This window comes from Ochotona curzoniae, unplaced genomic scaffold (genome assembly GCF_017591425.1).
Source record: "Ochotona curzoniae isolate NIBS_2020 unplaced genomic scaffold, NIBS_Ocur_1.0 contig_908, whole genome shotgun sequence".
In the NCBI taxonomy this organism is placed as follows: Eukaryota; Metazoa; Chordata; class Mammalia; order Lagomorpha; family Ochotonidae; genus Ochotona; species Ochotona curzoniae.
Window position 1 is genome coordinate 21,689,775 of NW_024466607.1, and position 17,419 is coordinate 21,707,193.

The 17,419-nt window shown below is 45.9% G+C and overlaps 1 protein-coding gene across 2 annotated transcripts in view; it reads left to right on the forward strand.

The window, feature by feature from the left end:
• Positions 1 to 16,581: 16,581 nt before the first annotated feature.
• ABHD6 (abhydrolase domain containing 6, acylglycerol lipase) overlaps positions 16,582 to 17,419 on the forward strand; it is a 42,572-nt gene continuing 41,734 nt past the window's right edge. Inside the window, exon 1 of one of the 2 annotated variants that reach the window (XM_040994697.1) lies at positions 16,582 to 16,679. The gene's annotated coding sequence lies outside the window, so the exon portion shown is untranslated. The remainder of the gene's footprint in view (positions 16,680 to 17,419) is intronic. The other variant, XM_040994698.1, reaches the window with a different exon arrangement.

Genomic DNA, 17,419 nt, shown 5'->3' on the forward strand with positions numbered 1-17,419 from the left:
ATCATGAAGGTGGGTTGGAAGGGGAGCAGCCAAGATAGGAATTAGCCCCTAAATTGGATGCCAACCTTGCAGGCAACGACTTTACCCACTGTGCCTCAACACCAGCCCCAATAGTAATAGCTCTTACATGAGTTTATAACTAAGGTGCAGATTCAGCACAGTGCCTTAGGAGTGATACTGTCTTCAGCAAAAACTTGCAAGGAAGAAATTACTATCACCATTGTATAGATGAGGAAACTGAGACTTGGGGATACAAAAGTGGGGTCCCAGTGGGGTTCTCAGAGTTAATTCCCTGTGCTAGTTCTTTCCTTATAGATACTGAAGGCCCCATATAACTCCAGACATCATCTGACTAGTGGTACACTCTAGCTGGTAGTGTTGCAGGTCAGTAAGTTGGATCTGCCAGGGTGGGACTAGGGAGAGATGAATGAGGCACTGGCCTCTAGTGATGACATTTGGTAATTTTCAAAATGTTGTAATACATTATTTTGAAAACTCAGTGCAGAAAAATTTCATGATGAACAAAATATCAATATCTTAAATAAAGACATGAACCAACCCTACACTTGCCCTTGATCCTGTGTCAATCATCTTACCAAGGCTGGACCAGGGGACCTGCAGATCTGTGAAATCCCTGAGGAGTCCAAAATCTGTGGGTGCCTGTGCAGCAGCGCCCTCTTCTGTCTGGTATTGAACACTGTCTTTCTTTGGGGGAGCCAGGTTCACATTTGTGCAAATGTAATACCTCAAGCTGGTACAGTCTTTTAGGAGCCACCATGCTTTCTCCTCTGCCCTCTTCATGAGACAGCTAAATCAAAAGGTTGCTAGCAGGTGAAACAATGTCACTGGAAGCCCCATGGGCTGTGTGCTGGGTTCCTTCTATTATGTTGTTCACATCATTCCCAGTACAAACATACATGATGACTTGTTACTGCACCTGTGCAAGATTCTAAAGTGACAGGACAATAGCAGGTTGGCCCTTCCAGGCTGATTACAAGATGGCATAGTGAGGAAACAGGACCCAGAGACAGAAGGCTTCTCACTGCTACTGGCTAGCTGTCCAGCCATACGCCTTCTTATTCTTCTCTTAAAGAGTTAGTATTTTTTACAAGTTTCATTTAATTTGTTTTGTTTTGAAGTCATCTCAACTGTACATAAACATTGCAACAGCAAAACTACTCTCATCTACTCTCTGCCCAAATTCCCCAAGGCGTTGCCTCCTTGTTCATGAGATTGTTATATTACATACTTTTTCCCCTGAATCATTCAAGAGTAGGTTGGAAATACTGTGACTCCTTATTCTTGAATACCCCAGGAGTGTGTTTCTCAAGAGCAAGTATACTTTCTTACATAAGTGCAGAACAACAGCCAGAGCTAGGAGGCTTAGTGATGATGCAGTATTGCTACCCAATCCACAAGCCCTATTCACATTTTACCAGCTGTTACAGTGACGTTTCCTTCGGCTCCAGGATCCAATCCAAGATGACATGCTGATCTGGCGATCTTGTTTCTTGGTCTCCTTGAATCTGAATCATGTCTCACCGTTTTTGTATTTCATGACTTGGACATTTTCGTAGACTATACAGGGCAGTTGCTTAATTGAATCTCATCAGTTAGAGTTTCTTTTGTGATTGGATTCAGAAAATGCATTTTGTCAAGAACACATAAATTCTTTGTACTATTTACAGTTAAGAAAGAGAGAAACTTTCATCAGCTGGTTCACTCCCCAAACATTCAGAACAGCAAAGTTTGAGTCCAAATCAAAGCCAGGAGCCAGGACTCAATCCTGACCCATGTGAATGACAGAAACCCTAGGACTTGAAGCATCACCAGTGTCTTTTAGGGTCTACATTAGCAGAAAACTGGAGCTGGGAATTGAACCTAGGCACTCTGACATGGAACACAGGCATCTAAACAGCTAAATCAAATGCCATCCCTCCACAGAAATTCTTAAATAGCCTTTTCTGGCATTCCCAGGGCTCTGGGTGACTCCGAAACACAGGAAGCAGATTACAATTTAAAAACTGTCTGAGAACCAACATGGCGGTATGACAAGTTAATCCTTAACCTGTGGTGTTGGCATCCCTTATGGGTGCCAGTTTGAGTCCCGGCTATTCCACTTTCAATCCAGCTCCCTGCTAATGGTCTGAGAAAGCAACCAAGGATGGCCCATGATCTTGGGCTTCTGCATCCACATAGGAGACCCAGAAAAGCTCCTGACTACTATTTTCAGACTGGCCCAGTTTGCTGTAGTGGCCATTTGAGTAATGAACCAGCAGATGGAAGATCTCTTTCTCTCCCTCTTTTTCTGCATCTCTATCTTTGAAGTAAAACAAATAAATCTTTCCCAAAAAATTAAAAGCTATCAGTAAGATAGGTGAATATTTGTTGATGGCTGGCTGTTCCCTGTTCCCACTGCCATCTGCCTTTGATTACTGGGAAGTTATTTTCCACGTAGAACACTGCCGTGTAGATGCTGCTGCGGGATGACAATCATCAAGAGACAGGCTGTGGTCACTTAGCTGACTTGGGTCCCATACCGCCCCTCTTCTTGGGTAGGGGCTAGGGCCTCAGGGCCTCCTTGAATCCAAATGTTAGTGTTCTCCCCATGCATACGTCAGGAAATTGAGCCTCAGAGAGGGTGAATCACCTGGCTTAGGTCACACAGCTTGTAAGAGATATCAGAGTGTGAGTTCCTGCTGAGACTCCTACATCATTTATCAAGTTTCCAGATCAGAACCCAGAGAACAGTCCGTATCTCTGCCCCCTAGCAAATGGGGATCTTTCTCTCTTGCTTTGCCTCATATTTGTCAATCAAAGTAACAATCAGAGAGAGATTCTGCAGAGTGATGATGTTGACAGAGCCCTGCAGTGGGAATAAAGGGACTGTTGCACTTTCAGAGAGAGATTGAGCCAGCAGGAAGTATTTAAAGGCCAAAATTAGGAGGATTTCATAAGCTATTTTGAAACAGTGATAGCAGGCTGCATGCAAACACTACTAAGAAGGGTGATGCCAGGTCAAGGTTGAGCAGCTGCTGGACAGATGACCTTGCACAAGTATTTTCTGCAGAAGCCTGCAATGGCTCTGTGTGAGGCTGTAGTTCTGGAAGAGCCTTCTGTGGTAGTTACAGTCAAGTAGTTGAGTATGAGAACTCTTCCCATATCCCTCTTATCCGTATTTATTTTATTTTCTTCTTATTATTTTGGTTAGGATTGACACAAGCAACTCCATTTTGATTCTGCCAGCTTTCCTATATGTAAGGAACACAAGAACTTGTGGGCCAGCCCGGCCGTGGGCAGGGAGCCCCTGGTGGATGGTGTGTTGTCCTCTGGGGGCAGGCAGCCCTCTCAGACCATCAGTGCAGTAGCCACTGAGATCAGGACCTGTCATCAGCCATACTCATTCCAGAGGCAGGGAGAAGGGAGCAGGTTCTGGCAGTGTGGATCCTTAAGCAAACAATGACTCAGGAATGATTCTCTAGGGATTTCCCCTGGGGGCAGGGCGTCCCCAACCTTGCTCCAGAAGCCTGTTTAGATGCAGGCACGTACCATACATCCTTAAGGAATCAGCCCTAGAGATTTGAAATATGCAGCTTCTGGCCTGGGATTTGGGGTCATTTTGTATAATGGGTTTTAGGAGATTTATTATTCACTCATTGAACCGTTTGGGCCTTCCAAGTACTGGAAGTGCCATAGTGCCATAGTTTGAATAAATTTTGCCCCATTCAAAATTCATCATGAAATCTGGTTCCTAGTGTCACAGGGTTGAGTGATGATCAGGATGCTAGCATGGATTACAGCCTTTCTGTCAGGAGTGGTTTCCTTCCAGCAGGAGTGGGGAATTATCAATTTAGACTCCTTGTGTTTTACCCCTTTCACATGCGCCCACTTCCCTTTTTGTCTAACTGCCAGGAGTTCAAGCAGGACAAGCAAAACCTTGAACTTTTGGCCTCTGGAATCATGAACCAAAATAAATCTCTTTCCTTAAAAATTTCCCAGATTCCAGGTACCTCATTCAAACCATAGCACTCCCCATGTGCAGAAGGGCACGCTGTTCAATGAGTGAATAACAGGTGTGCTAAAACCCGTGACAGCAGCAGAAAACCAACTCAGGAGGCAGAGAGGAGTCAGACAGTTCTGCCCTGGGGATGCCCAGGATTAGTGAATTGGACTCACCTTCTGTTTCACAGAATGTTCTGTGTCTCTGAGCTACCATTTTATATCCAGTGGCCACCAGTCATAGTTCATAACTGTGAGTGTAAATCAGGCTCAAACCTCCCTGAATGCCCTGGCCTCTGTGGGATCGTGGCCTTTGTGACTTGTCTGGCTGCAGTGGTGAAGAGGCAATCCTGATCTGCCCACGCCTGAGGGCTCCGCCTGAGGCTAGGCTTTCAGTGCTGACTCACAATTGAGTCCCAAGCAAATTGGGATGATTTGGTCACCCTTGTGTTGGGGAACAAGAGCAGCCAAAGAGGAAATGAGTGAGGTGGGAGAAGTATAATCATATCCAATACCAATTTTGTTCAGTAATTTAATAGCCCATAAAGCCATCTGTGGGGTGGATACTATATTACCCCTATTTTACACAGCTGTAAGCTCGGACCCCAATTAGATAAACCCTTGGTTAAGAGGAAGTGTCCATTTAGCAAATGGCAGAGTCAGGGCTGCAGATCGTGCGTTCCCTGTTCCTACCCACTGCTCTGTCCTGCTTTAGAGGGCTCCTGTGAATGTGTGAGGCAAAGTCCTGAAGCTGTGCCTGAAATTAATTCTTAGAGAACAGATTCTTCTGGAAGCAGAAATTGATAAAAGCTGTGTTTCCATGGAGATCCACATTCAGTTAGATTGTGTTCTACTGTAGCTGCACCAGCAAGGAGCTGCTGTCACTAAAATAGGGTACATCTCTCCTTTTTAAAGAATTTGCTTATTTATTTGAAAAACAAGGGAAGAGAGAAATGGAGACTTTCTGTCTACTCGGTCACTCTTTAATGCCCACAATAGCTAGGACTGGTCATGCTGACACCAAGAACCTGGAACTCATTCCTTTTCTCCCACGTGGTGGCAGGAAGCCAAGTACCCCCAGTGGCAAGTGGGGGTGCCATTAGAAGGAAGCTGGAACCAGGGACAGAGCTAGAACCTGGACCCAGGAAGGCCAGTATCCTGGCACTGGGTTAGATGTCTGCCCCAGTGAACATATTCTTCTTAAGCAGGCAGGATTTTCCTGAGCCTTCCCAGTGTGCATTTCCATGTCCATAGAAGTTCCATGGCAACCTGAAAAACGTGAGATTTGTGCAAAACATACAGCAATGAAGAGCATGAGTTTAGGTGTCAACCCCTACCTCCACTGACAGCTGACTCTGTGACCTAGGGCAAGTTACCTAACTTCACAACCTGGTTTCATCATTGTGGTGTGGTAGAAGTTAGGACACTCACACCTAGTGGCTGTTGTGATGATGCATAAGAAACTTAATGCCCATCCAGCGTGGGCAATAAAAAAAGGTCTGTTGGTTGCTAATTGTTCTCCGCCTGGTCTCTGACTTAAAATGAGAAACCACTTGAAAACTAACAAAAAGCAGCAAATTACTCTATCCTATACAATTGCCTTCCATTCTAACCTGCCCCAGCACCCTCTGATCCAGTGTCCATCCCACTGCTGACTTTTTGGCTTGTTCCCAGTCACTTCTGTGCCATTCAGAGATGACCAGATGTAGTTCCTGCTGCCTGGCTGGAACTTCCAGTCCCAAGAAACCCAACTCAGGTACCAGGAGCACCGTCTAAAGGGGAAGGAGACCATGGCCTGTCCAGATAGTATAACTCAACTCCCTGCTTGATCCCAGCAGCTCAGGGAAGAGAAGTCATGGGAACAAGGAGGATGCCGGAACTGAGCTGATCCAAAGCCAGGAGCTACGAGCTTCTTCCGGGTTTCCCGCACAGGTGCAGGAACCCAAGACTTTGGGCCATCCTGGACTACTTTTCCAGGCCACAAGCAGGGAGCTGGATGGGAAGTGGGGCCACCAGGATTAGAACCTGTGTCGATATGGGATCTCGGTGCATGCAAAGCAAGGACTTTAGCCACTAGGCTATCACGCTGGGCCCCATTGTCACTTCTTAGAGAAAGAAACTGAGGTGTGCGAGTCAGTTGTCTACTAAATGGCAGAGAGGACTTTCTGACTGTGGAATCCACTGTCTCCACCTGAGTCATCCCAGGGCCTCACCCTCTGGTCCCGGGCCGTCGTCACTGCAGCATCTCAGATTCTTCTGCCAGTCCTACAGTTGCTACACCCAACTCAGTCTGCTGATCTCTGCTTCCTTGGGGTGTTTTATCTTCCTTAACCTCAACCCACATACTCCATGTGATATAAAAAAAGATTTCCCAAGAAAGGCACAGAAAGGATTGAACATTTGGTTCAGTAGTTAAGACACTGCTTGAGATGTTGAAATGTGAGGGTTCAAGTCCTAGCCCTGCTTCCAGTTCTAGCTCATGGCTGAACTGGGTCCCTGACACCCAGCTCAAAGACCTTGATTGAGATCCTAGTTCCTGGCTTCAGTCTGGCCCACCTTGGCTGTGTGGGAATTTGGCGGGTGAACCAGCCAATGAAAGATTGTGTCTCTGTCTCTGTATTTCCCTACCTTTCAAACAAAGGAAATTAAAGAGTTAATTAATTTTGGAAAGTACTAAACATAAGCATTAATCTTACTAAATTAAAGTTAGAGTCTGTTTCTTTAAACCACCAAAGAAAATGATTAAAAATAAGCCACAAACTGAGAGAAGATATTGTAATACATATAACTCTGAGTTGAGACAAAGACAATTAGACAAATGGGAATGATGTGCATATGAATAGGTATTTCATATACATAGGAATACAAATGGCAAATAAATACATGAGAAATTGCTTGTGGTTAGTGCTACAGTATAGCAGGTAAAGCTACTCCCTGCAGCACCAGCATCCTATATAGATACTCTTCAAGCCCTGTCTGCTCCACCTCTGATCCAGCTCCCTGCTGATGTGCCTAGAAAAACAGAGGAAAATGGCTGATGTACTCAGCTGCCTGCTCCCACATGGGAGATCCAAAAGAAGTTCCCTGGCTCCTGGCTTCAGGCCAGCTCAGCTCTGGTCAGGGCAGCCACTTGAGGAATGAACCAACATCTCTGTCTCTCTCTTTTGCTGTAACTCTGCCTTTCAAACAAACAAATAAATAAATCTTTCAAAAAAAATTGCTCAACCTCATAGACGATCATGAACTTCAGGGTTGGGCTCTTTCATACCCACTGGCTTAGGAAAGCTCTGGCTTTGCTGAGTGCTGGCAAGGATGACTCCAAGAGCCTAAGGATAATCTCCTACAGTGTCTTCCAAAAGTCAAAATTTTGCCCCTATGGGATCCCGGTGCATTCAAGGCAAGGACTTTAACCACTATGCTATCATGCCTGGCCCAAGATTTGCTTACTTGATAGGAAGAATAACAACTGAGAAAAAGAGGGAGAGACAGAGAATGATGTTTCATCTGCTGGTTCACTCCTCAAATGACTACACTAGCTAAGACTGGTCTAGACTAAAGGCAGCAACTTGAAGCTCCATCCAGGTCTTGCATGTGAGGGGCCAAAACACTTGAACTGTCTTCCTTTGCTTTCCCAGGCACATTAGTAGTGACCTGGATTAGAAGCACAGTAGCTGGGACTGGAACTAGAACCTGATTTAGGATGTGAGTGTTGCAAGCAGTGGTTTAACTTGCGTATCACAACACCATCCCCAGAGATCTGTTCTGTGTGAGTTTAGAAGAACGTGCTTCTGTGACACTTGGGCTTGATCTTTTCCTTTGCTTTAAAAGTCATTATTCTCTTTAGTAATTCTAGGACTCAATCTTTACATTTTGAATATTTTAAATAGCATTATGCTGAGAAATTGAAATTGTTATCGTGCAGCAAGTCTGTGCATCCTCATTTCTGGGATAAATTTGGTCAGCTCACAATAAGAACAAAGCAAATTTGGAGTCTCAAGGATCTTTTGGAATTATCAGGTGCAAAATATAAAATAATTGCATTTATAATGTTAGCACAAATAAAATATGAATTCACAAAAATTAGTAAGCAGTTTTTTAAATAACAAGATTGGCTTTTTTAAGAACAGAATCAAAATGTTAGAAATGAAAACATTCGTTTTGAGTTTGAAAGCATGATGATTCAAAGGAAGGAATGGATACTTAACACTGAAAGGATGGGCTGGACAGCAAGTAAGACATAGATAATGAAAAAATGAGCTGTAAAAGAAAAGTGAGATCTCAGTCTGGAGTGACATACTGTCCTGTGTTCAGCTCTCATTCCCTTTTCGGGACTTTCCAAGTTATGGACATTTCCCAGAAACGTTTCAGAAGATTTAGCCTTACTGTCACCATTTTCTGTTATCTGGACTGTTACTCTTTCTGTTGGCCCTCTCTCACTCTCCCTTCCTCACTCCTCTCCTCTCTCATTCTCTCTCTCCCAATTTCCCTGACTCACTGGGACTTGTTTTCTTTTGAGTTTAGTGATACTGATGTTGATTTCATTGAGGGTTTGTTTTTAAGCATAATATGCATATGTAAAATTGCACTAAATATCTTTGTTTTGGTGAATTGTTATGGGTGTATACCCTAGTGTAGCCATCATCACCAGGATCAAGATATAGAATACTTTAGATACCTGCCTCATGCTGCTTTTCAGTGATTTACTTGTTAAAGAACCACTCAGGCAGGTGTCTGGTGTAGCAGCTAAGACAACACTTGTCATGTCTACATTCCACATCCAGGTGCCTGGATTTGAGTCTCAAGTCCAGATTCCTGCATGTGCACCCTGGAAAGCACCATGTGGTGGCTCAAGTAAACTCACATGCGTTGAGTTCCTGGCTCCTGGCTTTGACCTAGATCTGCTGTGGCTGCTGTGGCCACTTGGGCAGTGAAGACAGAGATAGGAGATCTCTGCCTATCTGGCTAACTCTGTCTCTGCCTTCTTAATAACACTAATAGTAATAATAATAAAGATAACCACTATTCTTATTTTTAACACAATAGAATAATCCCTGTTTTGTTCTGGTTTTTTTGTTTGTTTGTTTGTTTGTTTGTTTTGTGCCTTATGTCTTTCAACAAGCTCCTATGTAGTTAGTCATGAACTATGAGATTCCCCGGGACTTTCTTACTCTTGGGGCATATCCTTCTTTGTGTATGCATGGAGTCAAAGAATGTAACTCATCTGAGAGACCACTAAAGCTTATTGAGGGTCCTAGCTAACTGTGAATCTCTCAGATCAGGTGTTTCCATGTTATTTGTTAGCTAAGACTTAGTCTCCCAGTATCATCCATGGGTATGTTATAAACATTTGACCACAAGACACCTGACATTTCACGCTTATTTATTCCTTACCACCACCTTCACTAATCTTAATATACTTTCAACTCTATAATTCAACACAAGATCTATGTTATTAAGAATAGAATGTCTTGAGACGGGTGCATCTGGTCCACCATATGCTGGGATGCAATTTGAATTTAAAAAGCTTAAAGGTGAGATGTATTTCACCATTATGTTTTTGGCATATTCCAAAGTATTGAAACAATTCTGAACCCCAGGTTTCTTCTCAGCTTTGCTTAAGACCTGGTTGGGGTGAACATTGGGCCAGAGTGGTTAAGATGCCTGTTTCCCACATTGGAGTGCCTGGGGGCTCTACTCAGCTTGAGATCTCAACTGCAGCTTCCTGCTAATGCACAAATGGGAGGCAGTGGCAATGACTTAAGTGACTAGGCGCCTGCCACCAACATAGGAGGTATGGTTTGAGTTCCTGGCACCTGGCGCCAGACCAGCCTCTTTCTGGCCCTCAGGCACTTGGAAAAACGTTCAGAGGAGAAGAGGGCTTATCCATCTATCTCTCTCTTGCCTCTCAAATACAATTTTTAAAATATGATGAGAACTTTGGATTGATGTTCATCTAAGTTCTTTTAAAATGTCAAGATCAGAGAACTGGAACATTCTATTAAAAATGTGCTTTAAGTTTGACATTGTCGGGCCCGGCGCGGTGGCGCAAGTGGTTAAAGGTCCTCGCCTTGCACGCCCGGGATCCCATATGGGCGCCGGTTCTAATCCCGGCAGCCTCGCTTCCCATCCAGCTCCCTGCCTGTGGCCTGGGAAAGCAGTCGAGGACAGCCCAAGGCTTTGGGAACCTGCACCCGCGTGGGAGACCCGGAAGAGGCTCCTGGCTTCGGATCGGCATAGTATCGGCCCGTTGCGCTCACTTGGGGAGTGAATCATCGGACGGAAGATCTTCCTCTCTGTCTCTCCTCTCTGTATATCCGCCTTTCCAATGAAAAAATAATAAAAATAAATCTTTAAAAAAAAAGTTTGACATTGTCAGATAAAACATGTATCCTGAGCAGTAATTTCTCTTGATCCAGTAACTTGAATTCAATACAGTAGTCTGGTGCTCTTTCACGATCTTTCTTCTTCTTCTTTTTGTAAGATTTATTTATTTATTTGTATTGTAAAGTCAGATATACAGAGAGGAGGAGAGACAGAGAGGAAGATCTTCTGTCTATTGATTCCCTCCCCAAGCAACTGCAATGGCTGGAGCTGAGCCAATCCAAATCCAGGAACCAGGAGCATCTTCTGGGTCTCCAACATGGGTGCAGGGTCCCAAAGGTTTGGGCCATCCTCTGCTGCTTTCCCAGGCCACAAGCAGAGAGCTGGATGGGAAGTGGGGCTGCTGGGATTAGAACTGGCATCCATATGGGCTCCCAGTGTGTGCAAGGCGAGGACTTTAGCTGCTAAACTACCTCATAGGGCCCGATCTTTCTTCTTACCTTGAACAGTTTCCCTCTTTGTGGTACTGGAATCCTAATTTCTCAGTGATGAAGATGAAGGAAAGCCTAGAACTGGGAGTTTTGTTTTTGCCTGATAACATTCTACATGCTGAGTTCCATTCTTACTCATCCTCTTACTCCAAATCTAGATTTTTTAAAAATAATTTTTAAAGTTTTACTTTTTTATTTGAAGGGGATTGTAGCTCAGACCGAGAGAGAGGGAGAGAGAAAGAGTGAATCTTCTATCTGCTGGTTGACTTCCCCCAAATGGCTTCAAACAGCCTGGGCTGGGCCAGGAGCTGAAGCTAGGATTCCAGAATTCTACTGATTTCACTGGGTCTCCCATGTCGGTACAGGGGCCCAAGCACTTGGGCCATCTTCTGCCACTTTCCCAGGCACCTTAATCGGAGCTGGATCTGGAAGTGGTGCCCATATATGGTGCTAGTGCCACTGACAGCAGCTTAATTTACTGTGCCACAACACTGGCTCCTTGATTGCCATTTTCAACAAATGAATCAATATACTGGGAATTATAGTTTTAAAACTGTATCATTGAGTTCTTTCTGTAATTGTATATGTCAACTTTGTATTGTCATTGTTCTTATTGCTTCACTCTAGCTTTGGTGTACCTTTCTCAGGTCACAAAGATAATTTTATTATTTTTGTATATAGTTTTTTGAGGGACAGAGAGAACAAGAGGGTCATCTCACTTGCTGGGTTAGTCCCTAAAGGCCCCAAAGGACCAAGACTGGCTAGGTCAAGGCTGAGATATGGGAAGTAGACATCTCAACCAGTGTCTTAAACACTAGAACAAATACTTGCTCCTTGAAGACACTTTTATTTAAGTTTGTGGGAAAATGGTATTGCAAACTAAGATTATTAGTGCCAGCATTGTGCTGTAGTAAATACAGGGACACCTGCATTCCACAGGGATGCCAGTTCAAGGCCCAGCTGATCCACTTGCAATCCAGCTCCCTGGGAATGGCTTGGAAATAGTAGTAGAAGCTGGCCCAGCTGCTACCAAAGTGGGAGAACCAGAAGCTGCTAGATCTTGGCTTCGGCCTGATTCAATCCTAGTCATTCTGGCGATTTAGGGAGTAAATCAGGGGATGAAAGAGTTCTCTCTGTCTCTCCCTCAGTCTGTATAACTCTGACTGCCAAATAAATAAATAAATCTTTTAAAGATTATTGTAGTGGGGGCCCAGCAGGGTAGCTTAGTGGCTAAAGTCCTTGCCTTGCGTGGGCCAGGATCCCATATGGGGCGCTGGTTTGTGTCTTGATGTTCCACTTCCCTTCCAGCTCCCTGCTTGTGGCCTGGGAAAGGTTTGGAGGATGGCCCAAGGCCTTGGGACCCTGCAACTGCATGGGAGACCTGGCAAATCCTGGCTTTGGATCGGCTCAGCTGCAGCTGTTGTGGCTACCTGGGGAGTGAACCAGTTAGATGAAGGATCTTTCTCTATATATCTCCTTCTTTCTATATATCTGCCTTTCTAATAACAGTAAATAAATCTTTAATTTAAAAAGGTTCATGAAATATGCATATTTTGAAAAAGCTGCATAATGTTTATATAATTTTTTAACCTTCAAATAAATATAGTTTTAATTCCATTCTTTCCCATAAACTTTTCCAAGTACCTTCATATAATTTGCCCGTATTTAAGATTATTTTACTTGTAGGAAGGAGTTAAATTGTGTCTTCCACAGCTTGAGCCCTGTGCCTGAATAGATGCTTAGTAAGCATTTGATTTATAAGTAAATATATAAGCAACATTTAAAGCCATTTAGAAATAAGGTTTTTAGCTTAAAATACTAAAATTTTATGGATTTATGGGTAAAAGGTCTTTTAAGGTGATACTGTTCTCATATTTGATTCATTACTTGTGGTGGCCTATAAGTTAGAGGTTGCAACATACACATTTGTGTTTAGATATAAACAACTTTAAATTCTGGTGGTATTGATGACTAGCTTTGTGACCTTGGGTAGCTTATTTAACCTCTCTGAGCCTCAAAAGAAATCTAATCTTGGTGTGGGTGTTTAGCTTAGTGTTGAAGAAACTTGTGGTTCACATTTTAGCACCTGGGTTCAATTCCTGACTCCAGCTTCCCGCCAGTGCAGACCCTGGGAGGTCGCATGGTGGCTCAATTATTTGTATTCTTGCCACTAGTATGCAAGACCTAAATTGTAGTCCCAGCTCCCAGCTTTGGCCCCAGCCCAGGCTGGTATCTGCATCTTTGAGGAAGTGAACTCTATCATCTGTTTTCTACTTGTCTCTGTTTTTCCAAGTGAAAATTTTAAAATTTGTCCTCAGTTGTAACATGGGGCTAATCATAGTACCTGCTCCACAGACCTGTTGGGAGATGTCCTTGAAATCATGTACTTAGAACACTGAGCACAGATGAGAACACAGAAGCTCAGGGCATTGTGGGTAACTAATAGTCACCTGTTCTGTGCCACGCATGTGTTGTTTCCTGGAGAAATGAAAGTGGAAAAGGACTCATAACTCAGTGGAGTTGAGAGCTTCCTAGGTGAGTAAGAAGATGGCCATGTACAGTGTGCTATGGGAGTGTAGATGAGGGAACAGTTACCTCTGTATGAATAAGCAAGGAAGACCGCTGCACGGCAGTGGTAACTGAGCACATTCAATGGCTCATAAACCCCAGGAGTGTTGCTTAGCTGCCAGCTGCGTCATGCAGCACCTTATGTGTCCCATTCTCCCACCTGCATCTGCATGTTGCCAACATGGCCTTGGTGACAGTCCACTGAATTTGTGTGTGACGATTTCTCGACTGGATGATTTAGAAAATTTTATTTGTTTTTTTTAAATTTTAATCATCTTAGTTTATTAGGGTACAAAGGGTCAAGGGCTACAGGGTGAAAGTGGGTAATATCATTGTTTCCACACTAATATAATCATTTTTTCCTGTATCTGGGGTTAGAGAAAATTTTATTTGTTCATTTATTTTATTTGCAAAGGCAGAAAGACAGAGAGCTCCCCTCTTCTGGTTTGCTCTCTCAGTGCCTACAATAACCAACTTTGGGCCAGGCCAAAGCCAGGAGCCTAAAACTCCATGCAGGTCTCCCACATGGATGGAAGGGACCCAAGTACTTGAGCCTTTCAGGATCTACATAAGTGGGAAGCTGATCTCAGGAGCAGATCCATAACTGAAACCCAGGTACTCTGAAGTGAGATGTGGGCATCCCAACCAGTATCTTATACTCTGTGCCAAATACCCTCTTGCTACCCTTTTCCTATCATCAACTGACTCTTCGAAGCAAACAGTGTGCTATGGCTAGAGTATGGTTTGTCCCCACCAAAACTCTTGTATTTCCCAGAGCAACAGTCAGAGGTGGCAGAACCTTACAGAAAGAATGAGGCCGTGGGTGCTCATGAGAGTGAGTTGTTTATCGAAAGTGCAAGTTGTTGCAAAACAGATCTAGTTCTCTTGTGTACATACTTCTCCTCCCCTTGGGCCTGCTTGCTCTTCTGCTGTCTGCCACGCTTTGCAGTTGGATAAGGCTGTCATTGGAAGCCTCACTGACTCTGGTGCCATGCTCCTGGACTTCTAGAACTGTGAGCTAAGCAAACCTATTTACTATACACATCACCCAGTGCTGGTGTTTTGTTACAAGCACAGAAAGCAGACCAGGGAGAGGTGTGTCTGTGCTTACGCACAGTGGACCTGCCATGCAGCAGTTTCTCAGTAGCATTTGAGAAATGAATGCATGTTTCTGATTTCTGGCCCCACCACATGCTGGGTGTGGGATCCTGAGTGAGCCGATTAATCCTCAGTGCTTCTGTCTATGAGATGGGTAGCACATCTCATAGGATGTTTGTGAGGACTAAGTGATTTGTTGGCCAGCATTGCAGATAACAGGTGCTCACTGAGCAGTGGTGACTGACAGCACCATTCAGCTCTGATTGACTGACGTGCTGCTGAGTCCAGGGGACAGTGACAGACTGTGGTGGGTCCCAGCCCAAGAAGCTCTGTGCTATCTGCCAGCAGAGGAGATATTTCAAAACTCTTTCCCAATATCTGGGTGTGAGCTGTCAACTGATAAGAAGTTTCTATGTGATGAGTGAAGATGCGATCAGAAAGAAGGTGGCACCTGGGATTGTTCCCTTCCAACTACCCCTGGTGACTCAGGGACAGGGCTTGAGATGGTAGCACTGACTCACAGGTGGTCTGCAGATGCCTGCCTTCCTCCCCTCTGGCCTCCTTGGTATCATTATAAAACAAAACATGTGCTGAGTATCAGTCATCAGGGGGGAAAGAGCCACATAGGAGACTCCCACTGTGGGTGGGAGAAGAGAAGACAGCATCTGGATACAGAAACTCAGAAATGCTTAGAGGCCACAGGTGATGAGCTAAAAGGATGGACTTCCCAGGTTGAAGATTTTGAAGAGGGAAACTTAAAAGTTAGTTGTTTTCACATTGTTAAGCAGACTGGGTAAGGGGTATGCCTGGCTTCCAGGCTGGGGCCTTGTAGGAAGTCACTCACTGATTTCCCACCTTGCCCCCTTCACACCTGTCTAGTGAATGCTGCCTGAGCTCAGGACTGTTGGGTCAGTAAGTAGCTGAGTCTCATTCATCTTGGCAGGGAGGAGTGAGACCATCTTATTGAAGTCTTGTTGGCAGGGCTAATACCAAACAACATCCCTGCTGCTGAAACTCTGGATCAGTTCCCATGATCCCTTGGTCCCTTGGGTGAGTCAGCTACAGCCTTTGACATCTCTGTGATGAGGTGGCCAACAGTGTAGAGGACAATGTCCCAGGGCCAGGGAGCTTGTGCCCAAGTCTGGGCAAATTCCAGCAGCAGTGACACAGAGGCTTGGGGCAGGCATGGTGTTCACCCAAGGTGGCCCTTTGTCATCTCTCTGGAGCGTGCTGCCCAGGACCCATTCCTAAAACCCAAAAGCTGCCCAACTCCTCTGAGTGTCACCAGTTTGGAGGGATGGTGGACATAGCCCTGGACACAGTTTTGCTGGTGAACTTAAATGACCAGTTGAGGCCTGCCAGGCAGTGATCCCACAAATTTCTACTGTTGATGTGGGCTGGGGGACAGAGGAGCAAGTCAAGGACTCTGGGTGGCAGGAAGGCCTGGCTACCAGAAAGCTCAGGGCCCCAGTCTAGCTTCATCCATCACTGCACAGTGGGATATGCACACTGCTAATGCATGCCTTGGGGGAAGAAGCAGGTGATGGCCCAAGTCCTTGGGTCCTTGCCCTTAGCAGTGGAGGACTGAGAGTTCCTTGACTGTGGTTTTGTTTTGGGGGAGAGGGGAAGGGAGTGAAAGAAGGGGTTGGGGTAGTGAAAAAAACCTTTCAAAAGAAAAATGAAAAACAGGATAACTGATGGGGTTGTCTGCGAATCTGTCTTTATCCCTTTCTTAAATACAACGCATATACAACAGGCACACAGTGGGTCCGCACTCAACGAAGCAGCAACACAAAATCTCTGGGGGCATTGGGCCCAGCATGGGGACACTGCTGCTCCTCAGGCCTCCAGGCTCTTCCCCAACCAAGGCTCGCCTCCCAGCGAGTTTTTCAGGGGCAGGGTGATTCGTCCCTGCCCTTCTGGAACACAGTAGGCCTGGCTCAGACACATGTTGCTGGGTCAGTTTGGGCAGGATTCTAACTCTATAAGGAGGTTCAGTGCTCTCCGCAGCAGCCTCTGTGGCCGCGGAAGGAATCCGCCGGCGGGCGGGGCGGGGCCGGTTTTTCTATCGGAGGACGTGGTGCCAGCGTGCTACGCCTTTAAGAGTCGAGCTCAGCCGAGCGCCGGCTGCTGAGCGCGGAGTGGGTACCTGCCTGGTGGCCAAGCGAGGAGCCTGGGATCCAGGAGGCCGTGGTCAGTCAGGTGAGCGGCTGCGGGGCGGCATGGGGGATGCACGCCTAGGAGGAAGACTTGGGGACGCCCCGCTAGCCCCGTGACCTCCTCTCCCTCCCTTACTTCCCGGATCTGGGTTGACAGTCTTCATGATCCGGGAGTCACGGTGAGGACCAACCGGGACCTGCACTCTCCTTCGACTCCACCTCTCCACCCTGCACGCCCGCACCTGCCCCTGGGCACCCTTCCCAGCACGCCTGCCTGGTTGGGGGCTCTGCATTCCTGGAGAAGGGTTGCTTCTTGCCCTCCCCCCCCCCCCATCATCTCTCCCTTGTCCCCTTAGGAGTCTGCACTTCTCCACTAAGAGCTCTCTCTGCTGATAGCTTTCCCCTTTCAGCGTTTCAGGGCGCCTTATCCCAGCCAGTCCCAGTCCGGTCCCCTCACTCTTGCACCCTCTCCTCCTCTTAACGCCACCCGCCTTGGAATTCTGCTGCAGCAGCTGAGACTGCCTGTTGTTCCCCCTACCTCACCCCCACTCCATGCCAGACAAACGCGGGCCTCCTTCCCCATTATCTTCGCCCACAACCGGGGCTTCCCAGCTGCCTGGGAAATGCAGGTTGTGTAATGCCAGCTGCAGGGCAGAGGGCGTGCAAGATTTGCACCCCTGAATCTGCGGGGGAGGGGGGGCGGGGGAGGCAAGTCGACAGAGGGCAGCTGAAGAGAGGAAGAGAGGTGTGTGTGTGGGGGGGGAGGTGACATCAACCATGATG